We start from the raw sequence: 10,278 nt of genomic DNA, 5'->3' as shown, positions 1-10,278 counted from the left end.
GAGCTACAACTGATCTTAGCAAAGGCAGTGTCCTGTTTGAAAATAGCGCAGTTACATCCAAAGAGAAACTACACGCAAAGCTAAGGCGGAGTGGGATGACAGGAGAATTACACAAGCTCTTCAGAAAAAAAGGACAGTGTGTATTCATTCCTTCTAAAATTTGAAACAAAAAAAACCAAACCAAAACCCTGTCTCCTTTGCAAGGGGCTCTGTAAAGCAGGATGTCCATCAAACACAAGGCCTTGAGTAGGCACACGAGCAGCACCTGTTTAACATCAGCTACAGTTCAAAACACAGACACTGCCCCAGAAAACATTATTTCAACCCTGTTTTTTCTGGAGTTACTGCTTCCCTGGAAGACTCAAGCATAAAAGACATTGAAAATACTGGTTCCCTGCAAAGCCAGTGTATTGAGCTGCCCACAGAACTGCTTTTCTATACATCGGTACTTTCTGTTTCTGTGTTTTCTGTGCCCATTGCCTCCTGAAAGTGTATCCCTTTGTTCACCTCTCTCCCTCCATATATCTTACCCTTCTGTTGCTTTTGCAGTTCATGTTTCTCACCACCCCTCCACGCCAATCCTACATTTTACTTCCACTTTAGCCAGGCAAGTCTTCTCCTCCCTTCTGCTCTTATTAAATGCTCACCTCACATTCTTTCCTCACCCTCAGTCTCAGGGACAAATCCCCACAATTCTACCCTTCTTTCTGTCTCCTCTTCCTCACATAGTCCTCCTCAGTGCAGCTTTTCTACTTAAAATAAGGTAAACTGCTTTCCTACATGAGGAGGCCTTTGCTCCTCGTGCTTCAGTGAATGCAGGTGTTGTGCATGACCATCCCCTCCTCCCAGCTGACAAATTACATCTCCTTCCCAGATTCCCTTTACTGTCTGCATCCCCAACACCTGTGGGGATGTGCTGTTTCCTGATTTTTCCATGCCCTTTTCACTGGTTCCCTCTCAAACCCCACTGTAAGCAATTTCTGCCACAGGTTCACCCTTAACATTCAATAATTACCTTGGCCACTCAGATTTGTCTCTGCCCCTGCTTTCTGAAGCTGCTTGACCACTTTTGCTTGAGAGGGTGGAATGATGTTGGCTGGGAAGAGAGAAAAAGAAACCGGGGATTTCTCCATGAAGGAAGCAAACGGGCAACCTGTGAAAGATCTGAACTTCCTAAGCCGCTTTATACACCCTTTCCTGCTTTCTTCCAAAACAAACCATTCAGAAGAACTAAGGTATGACTACAGTTTCTGTGACCCCCCCTTAAGAGCAGAGACCCTCGGGGGTACCCTAGTAGGCAGACCCAGCCTCGGGCACAGAGGCTGAATGTGGAAAGGAAGGGCCAGTTGTTCAGGATCCTGACCAGCCCCTGAGGATAACAGGTCTGTGAAGGGGTGAGAGTGGGTTAGGAGCACAGCAGCTAAAAATCAATTCTCAAGTAAGTAAATTAAATGTATAATTACACAAGAGTACTGAATAGAGGTTTCTGTTAACCTATGATCCAATAATCTTCTTTTGTTGCCACTTAGCAACAGAATTACAAACTGAGGACGGAAAGCCAGGGTGACTTAAAATTCCTTTCTTTGCTGAGCAGAGGGGAGAAAAGGTCCTTCTCTGGGCAAGCACAACAGGTTTTCCAGGTGCTGGCTATATTGCATCTTTCAGCACTACTATGCAGATGCTGGAATTTCAAGTTGCCCAAAGTCCAGCTCAGCTGGGCAAATAAAATTGTTTGTAAAAATAAGCAGACTTTACTCACAGAAATACAGGATTAATCCAAACAAATACATCCACGGACTGTGTTAACATCATACGTCGTAAGCAGGAGGAATGTGGAAGAAGGAACCAGTTGGTCAAAACTGCTGCACTGGGAATACTCTTAACTGGTGGATAAAAACAACAGTCATCACACCTTTTTGGGGATCCACAATGTCAGAGATGCTCAGAGAGTGGTGCAGGAGGGTGTTACCCTACTGCAACGATCCCTACCCAAAGCCACTGACCTTCATTGTCCACTCTGCACATGACAGAGTGCCAGCCTACCTCAGCCCTCTCCTAGATTCAGCTATTTTCATGAACATCAGAAAAAGTGTTAGATTTAGGTGTCTACCACCATGCTTTTTACATCTCAGCCTCTTTTTTCCATCTCCTTCTTACCCTTTTTTCCCTCTTCTTCTTCTTACCTTTTTTCCTTCTCCTGTGCTTTTTAACTAAAGATTCTGGAGCAGCCAGACAAGTCGTCATCTTTTGTATTGTTGCTATGAATCTGGGGGCAGAGAGGAGTTAAAAGACATGCTATAAGCTGTTTGACAGCCAGGCTCAGCCACGTCTCGGAGCGGCTGGTAAGACGGCACGCCCAGCTTGTCATTCAGCAGATTCTCCCCCATAGTCCAGCTCAGATGCCTTTTCCTTTGCATGTGTCCTCAGAGACAAAACTCCAGCAATGGCATCTTCCTCCCACCTTGAGCAATTTGTTCCCCGTACTGCGGAGGGGATGGGTTCCCAACCCAGCAGGGCTGTCCAGAGGCAGAGGAGGGAGGGGAGGTATTCCAGCTAAAGGGCAACAGACCCAAGGGTGCTGCTAAAATAAAAGTTTAATTTAATATTTACATTTTGAAAGGATTAACTTTGCTTTGCTGGGTTTGTTTATCTTCAGCCAAGGACATGGCTTTTTTTTTGATTTTTACAGTGATGTTTCGCTCTGAAACTGAGCAGCCGAAACCTGCCTATGCCAGACCCATGAACCCCGTTTAACAGAGTAACTTTGTACCACAGCGTGACCCCGCTCCAGGTTGCTTGAGTCATTTATTCCCAGGCCAAACCAACCATGGCGGCATGGGTCTGACCAAGAGGGCTGCAGAGCTCCACGACCGCTGGGTCCCCTGCCACGGGGCAGGGTCCCCTCGGGAAGGAGCTGACAGGCAAGCAAACCGTAAGGGCAGAACAGAGCGCAGAGTTCTGGCTTTCAAAAGAGCCCAGGGAGTGGTTTCTCAAAGCAATTCCACCTGCGTTGGTAGATGCTACTAGAGTATTTATGGACCTCTGCAGGAAATAAGCCAACCATCCATAAGCCAGTTGCATGTATGCAGCTTGCAGTTGTGCATGTCACTTCAGGCAGGGTGGGGGAAAAGTCTCATAAGCCATGTATAGCTCAGTGCTTTCATGCACTGAGTTTTCCCCAACTTCTGCATGCCAACCCTGGGTTTAATAACAAAAGAAAAAAAGACAAATTGCCCAACAGAAAGGAGCGTGACTAGCAATTACACACTTTTCCTGCTATTTACAGCCTTCTTCACATAATGGTATGAAGGAGTAAAATTAGCATGTGTTCTTCTTTTTATATGACTTTTCGTACTTTGCAGGGGAACTTCAATAGACTCATCAAGCTGATACTAATAAAAGATCTTCAGTTCTGTCTATAGTCAAATATTCCCCAGGTAATAGTCATGGGCTGTAGTTATTTGCTGGTTTTGCCCACCTCAGGCTATGCTTCTTTCATCATTTTTCAAAGACTAAAGCACCTACTTGCCAAGTATAATCTTTAAAATAAAAAGCTAAAATTTACTTTTTCCCTGTGACCAGAACCCCAGCAGCTCACAATGGCAAGCTCATGGGAAATCATCAGTACAAAGTAGTAGCCGATAGTGTCGAGAAGTCTAATACTGAGGACAGAGGGAATCTTTAAAATTGCATGAAGGAAAGCAGAATAAAGAAAATCATCCAGAGTGCATGTCTTTTGTCCTCTGTTGGGGGAGAATGTTAATTAGCAAGGGTGGATAAGATTTCAATCTGATATTTCAAAGTACTTTGAGGGATCCAGGTGATCCTAAGGACTTGTCTGTTTGGCCATGCTTGAGAGTTAGTTACGGCAGTATGTGAACGTAAAGCACAGTAACTATTCTGCTAGGTGTGGACAAGCTGCTGGCCTCGGTGCCTTCTTTGGCCTACATGAGAGGGGATTAAAATTCCTTTGAAACACGCTTAGAGGGGAAAATCACAGATATGAAGGGGATTAAACAAATTTAGTTTACCAGTACATATTTCCCTAAGCTTGTTTCCAGTGGCTTCAATATTATGGGCAGTTTCAGGAAGAGAAGGAATGCTGTGCACTGCATCGTGTAGTAGCGAAGGGACTGTAGTCCTGCCCTGCAAACAAAGTGGGCACTATGTGGCAGATGCCTTTGGGCCGGAGGCCTCATGCAGCCCCCAGATCAGCTCTACATGAACGCTGGGGTGATGAGGAGCAGGAGTGGTCCATGAGCCTGGGAATGGCTTTTAGAAGGGCCAGTACAACAATCACAGTTCATACCACAGGGACTCCGGATTTTCTTGAATTACTTTAGTCAAGCAACACTGAATTCCTCAGAGACCTGAAAAACCCAAACTCAATCTCTGGAGGAAAAAATGTCCCAAAGGGTAAAACACAACCTAGGCATGTTTTACTGGTACTTTCTACAGGATAGTCTGCGTTATAGAATATATAGATTTTCAAGCCATGCTTGAATATGAAAGACCTGTGGGCTTATGCTGAAGTTAGGTCATTGGTACACAGCAATGGTGTCCACAGCTGGGTGGACAAACACCCAGCATCAAGGGATCCTTTGGACAGCCCTTCTACTAGCTTGAATTGCTGCAAGCAAGGAAAATGAGCCTTCATACAAAGTTGCCTGAGGCATCTGTATCCCATGACAGTAAGCAGTGGGAATAATTTCCCAATAGCTCTGTGCTCATCCAGTGCTGTGGATCACTCCACTTGCATGGTGTTTTTTTACACAATATTTAAAATCACTACGTGAACTCCAGGTTTGTTGGAGTCAGGAACTCAAACTTCCTACCTCTCTGGCTTGAGTAAAAGTATACATCTGTTTTTTTCCTAGCTATGGCAGAGATCTGACTGGCTGCTGTAAGCCAGCTACTGTTTCACCCCCTTGACACTACATACTCCATGATACATAGAGGGTCTGCTGGGTGAGGTCGTTGTTGTTCTGCTTGTGTTTGTCCTAAACACACAGAAGACCTCTTCTTCATTATTATTATTGATAAAGCACCCCTGGATGCAGAACAAGTCCTAAACAGCCCTGTGACTGAACAGTTTCTTAGCAATGGTATGTGGTGGGCCCGTACACGATGCAGGCCAAGAAAGAGAAGCTATATGCTACCCAGCAGGAACAGACACAGGGCAGGGATAAAATGCATACCCCAACTGCAAAAAGTAGATTTTATAATAGCTGTGACTGTAGATCTAGAACAGTGGCACAACAGCCATACATACAGCTAAGTTGTAGCGTCAGCTGATACAAATCTTATTTTTGTGCTGTAAGAGGTATTCTGAAACTAGTTCTGAGATAGGGAGCAAAGAAACTGCTATTTGATCCTCAACTAGTGTTGCGCTGAACTATTCACAAGTTTGCACTTTATAAACCTGATCATGTACCTGTCATGTGATTAGAATTCAATCTTGCAGCTTGGCTAGCAGTAGGTAAAAGGGTTTATAACCACAGAGGCTTAATCAGGGAAAAGTATACACATGTTGCCTTTGTTCATCAGTTTAAAGGACCAATCTGCGTTTGCAATTATGTATGGCAAGCAGCACTTCACACAGCATGCATACTGGAGAGTTTGTGTATTTACATACATGAAAACATACACAAGCTAGATTTTGCCTTGCGATATACCAAGTCATGACTGCCAGTTAATCTCCTGTTGACTCATGTAGCCCACAGCATTTCAAAGGGTACAAATGAATTTTGTCCCACGTAGTACAAAACTAGCTCAATTTACTGGCAATGTGGTGAGAAGCACTAGGAATCTCAGAGCTTCTCGTATTTTTTATACTATGCCTTCGCCACGTATTTCCTACCTTGCTCACAGAGTTACCTTTTGCATCTATTACGAGCATAACCAGCAACAGCTTTTGGCTCAGGTAAGCTAGTCTAAAAGCAGTGGCTGGTCTACAATAGCTATTAACTCTTTTCTTCTGCTTATGCATCACACTGTTTGCTGGTTCTGCACCACAGAAGTGTCTAGCGCTTCTTCAACAGTTTTTCTCCTTGAAATATTGTAGTATACTTTATTCTTGTTCTTAAAAGTTGAGGAAGAGCAAAAAAACAAACAAAAGGAAATCCAGTTGTGATTACTGTATTGAACATAAGGACCATAATCTGCCTCGTTTCTGCCCTTTTGAGATACTTTTCTTTCTACCCCTCAAAAGATCAAGGTTTTTTCCTCTCAGACCTATTTTCGTGCAGTACACGTTTGTTTTTGCCAGACCAGTGACACTGGTAAATGTATTTGGAAGCTGATGCAAAAGTTCAGTGAAGCCCAGGGTAGGTACAGGAACACTGTTTATGAGATAAAGTGATTAGTACAGCATTTCCTCAGAGCTTTTGGCAGGAAGCACACACTGGTTCAGTTAATAAAAAGAAAGGCATAGATGTATGACTGTCACTGTAACTTGGTAGCTTCCTGCTCAACAGCATGCCCAGCGGATTTTATTCCAGGGCAGATGGGGATCTTGTTCTGAGGTGGGGCAGAGCAGCAGAAGGGATATAGGGGCTGGGCAGCCCAGGACACATGACAGAGTATAAAGGCACTCACGGGCGCTCCAGTCACAGTTCACATCCAAGCTGCTTCCAGATGAGTCCATGTGGTGATCTATGTATATTGATCTCCACTAAAGAAAGGCTTGAGTAATTTAAATGACATTGTAGGATGATCAGCCATTAACCAATGGCTAATTTGGCCCTGTGCAAATTTGAAGAAGCTTTTGAAGAGACTACCCAGGTGGCCCTGCATGCTGGAAAAACAGGCATTTCCACACACCTGTTTGTATTCAGGTACCAGAATGAAGTGCCTTAGACTCAGCATTTTACAATCTTGAACAGCAAGATGCTGACCAAAGTACATAGCTGCAATAGCTTTAGCAAATATATATATAACCCAAGAAAAGATTATAATTTAACCCTACAGAATCTTTTTAATGGTCATAATAGCTAGGAGATTTTTATTGTCATGTCTGATCTAATTACTCTGACATCTGCCGTCCGCTGAGAATAAATTGAGAATTTATGGAGATTCCCTTAAAAAATATCATACACTCCCAAAAGAGCCTAGCCAAGACCATATGAAAATAGTGGCCTCTGTTAATATTTTTTTGCTTTCAGAAACATTTGCATCATGTTGGAGATTTTCTGTGTACCTCTTACTGTAGAAAGGGGACAAAAAGTAAATCTATAACCTAAACCATCTAATCATTTTGCTAACAAAGAAATTGACCTTTAAAAACATTGATGTCATGGCAAGTTCCAAGCATTTTTCAGCAATAGGAAAGGTTAAGGCATCAGGGCTGGCAAAAGGTTGTTCAGTTAGCTTTGCGTATAAATTGATTTGGGTTTTTTTTTTTTTTGCAATCATTTGTCTAGACTGATGGATTAGCATGTAGACATGAATACATATTGAAGTTGAAGAAGAGAAGTTTTAGAGGGATCACAGGGACTATAGGGATAGCTAATGAAGTAGTACCTCGTAGTGATCAGTGCCCAGTGACCTTGCATTTTAAACACTTCAGAGCAAAAGCCTGCTGAGGTGAGCAGGTGCCAGGTGAACTCATACATTACAAATGCCCCAAAGCAACAGTTCAGGTGTTTCTTTTTTTTCTTTTTTTTTGGACTTTGGGCTATGTCCCAGGATGGCTCCTTGGACATAACCCTGAAATGATCAAAAGCTCTGATTTTATACCTAAAGCCCAACCCAACCCATCTGTCTTCTAAGTTGTTTAACAGTTTACACTTGCTCATCTTCGGATTAGTTGGATTTGATATAGGGTACAAGATAAGGATGATTTTCTTCTTCTTCTTCTATTTAAGATCAGTGGAGTTTCCTTAGTTCCCATTAAAATAGCCAGTGTTAGTCCTATGAACAAAAAAATCTGAGATTGATCCTCAAAACTCTAAATACAGACACACCCCTCACAGAAAATCAATATGGGCATCAGGATGCCAAACCTGCACACACCACGCACACCTGAAATAACACTATTTTTTTAATGCAATTCTTTAAAAATTGAAATTCAAGCTCAAACATGAATCTCCCTGAGCACATTTTTTAATTATAAAAGTATTACCTACCCCTGGCTTTGCAGAGAGGGAAAACGTTACATAATTAGCAAATAGTGAAATCAACAGAAAATCTCTCCCTGGCTTCAGCAGTTACTGCACTGAGCACTTGCTGACGTGCCAGAGCTCTGCCACAGCAACTTGGTGGCAGACACCTGGACTAAAACTTAAATAGTTCTTGACTCTAGTTCAGAAAATTCAGGCAAACTTCATCGAGAGGTAAATCTCAGGTCTTTTTCTATAAGTCCCTATGGAATGTTACTTGAGAAAAGTGAAAGAAGGTGTCACATTCAGGTCTCTGTACTACAGAAAGGATTTTTTCAGAGCTCAGGAATTCATTAATTCTTTGGAAAGTGCTAGGGAAATCTATCCAGATTACTGAACAGCTTACCATCTCTCAGACCCATTCACTCCAATGTCACACGAGAAGCTTACAGGTTTTTATGGTCAAAGTCAGATATTCCAGCCTGTCTGAGCATTTTGTCATGTAGAAGCAGCTGGCTTTCTAAATAAAAATCAAATGGAAGGGAACGGAGCAGAGAATAAGGAGCTTATCTATGTAAAACAAGCATAAATGTGTGAGACTACACGGAAGAGAGAGAAAAATACCGTAGCACAGTTGGAAAAATCCTTGACATAAACAAGAGTATTAGCAGGACATGTTTGTTCTTGACCTGAACACTGTAATGCTTCGAAGCAGGGAACATGCTTTCATTAAAAATAAGCATTAATTCTAATTCTTCAGAGATGAACTTCAACTGATTTGGAACTCAGATTAGCCTTAAAGCATTTACATATTTGAGGATTATCTAAATTTTTCCATAACTGGGGGTCTCATACTTCTTGGCTTCCATAAGGCTGAGGTTACTGTGCACACCAGGGACTCTGCCATTCTCTTATCCGGCCCCCTAACCACTCTGCGTGCAGGGTGATCACCTCTTCTTCTGGGTTTTGTGTGTTCCCAGTCCCCAAATAGCTTTATGCTGTCTCATATTAAGTGTGTAAACCTGCTGTTTCTTCCACACCAGGATTCCTAAATATTTCTTTCTGAGGAGTTTTCAATGGCTCTGTTTAATCTTTTCTTACAGTAGTGCTTTCATGCTATTGCTCTGTGCTAAGGGTCTGTGTTGTACCACTTTCCTTGTGGCATGCGCCCTGCCAGCAGTCTCTGGGAGCTGCCCTGTTTCCTGCTTTTCATGGCAGCCTCCCTGCTCCTTCAGAAGGCCTAGAGTTTCCCAGCCCTACTTACTCCTCAGTGCTCAGCCCCTTGTCATTTCACGTTCCCATATTTTTTTATCTGGGGTAAGATATTCAGTCTATAAGCTTCAGGCTCCCACTGCACAGAAAAAGGTGAACAACAAAAGGCAGACAATCATCAATCGGCACTTGTTGGATCCTCAGCAGTTATCTGTCCCCGTTCTCCTTTCCCTCCCACAATCACATGTTTTGATTCTCCACCAAGGGAGAATCATTATTCTCAGTCAGGTATTCCAAATTCCTGAGCTTTCCCAAACGTTTTACAGAAAACATTAGCATATTGTGCTAATAGGTTGAGAAGGAAGATCTACCTAGCGTTGGTTTCACTAGGCTATAGTAATTTTAAATTAGGGTCACATGGGATTTTAACATAATTCTGTATAAATTCTAGATGGTCCATGGCCTTCCAGATCAGAGAAATAATACTTTTTTTTTACCTCCTCACTAAGTCCACTTGTATCTTAGAACTTGCAGAAATAATCCAGTTATCTGCAAAATGTGTGAACGGAGATTCACAAACACAGAGTTTAATTTCCTTTCAGAAAGGTTCCCCTGCTAATAGTCAAAGGATCCCTACCTAGGCTATGGATGGGATGGCGAGAATTGAAAAAAACAGCAAATGGAGGACAAGAGAAAAAATTCATGTTTGGGGTTGGAATTTTCCATGCTCCTTATTCACTTTAAAAACCAGCTGCCAAAGGTCAATGCTATAAAAGAAGAAAGTAAAATAGATAATATGGACAGCTGAAATGTACTAGACCTGATTTTTCAGAAACTGCTACCTTGCAGAAAAATCTAGGAAAAATAATTATTTTTTTGAAGTCATTCTCCCACAGAAGAACAACTTCACATGCAGGCTGGTGCCAATATCATTAGCTTCTTGGCATTATTCTTTCCTTGCAGAACA

Source organism: Phalacrocorax carbo, chromosome 2, assembly GCF_963921805.1.
Source record: "Phalacrocorax carbo chromosome 2, bPhaCar2.1, whole genome shotgun sequence".
Lineage (NCBI taxonomy): Eukaryota > Metazoa > Chordata > Aves > Suliformes > Phalacrocoracidae > Phalacrocorax > Phalacrocorax carbo.
Note: the sequence above shows the minus strand (reverse complement) of the source record.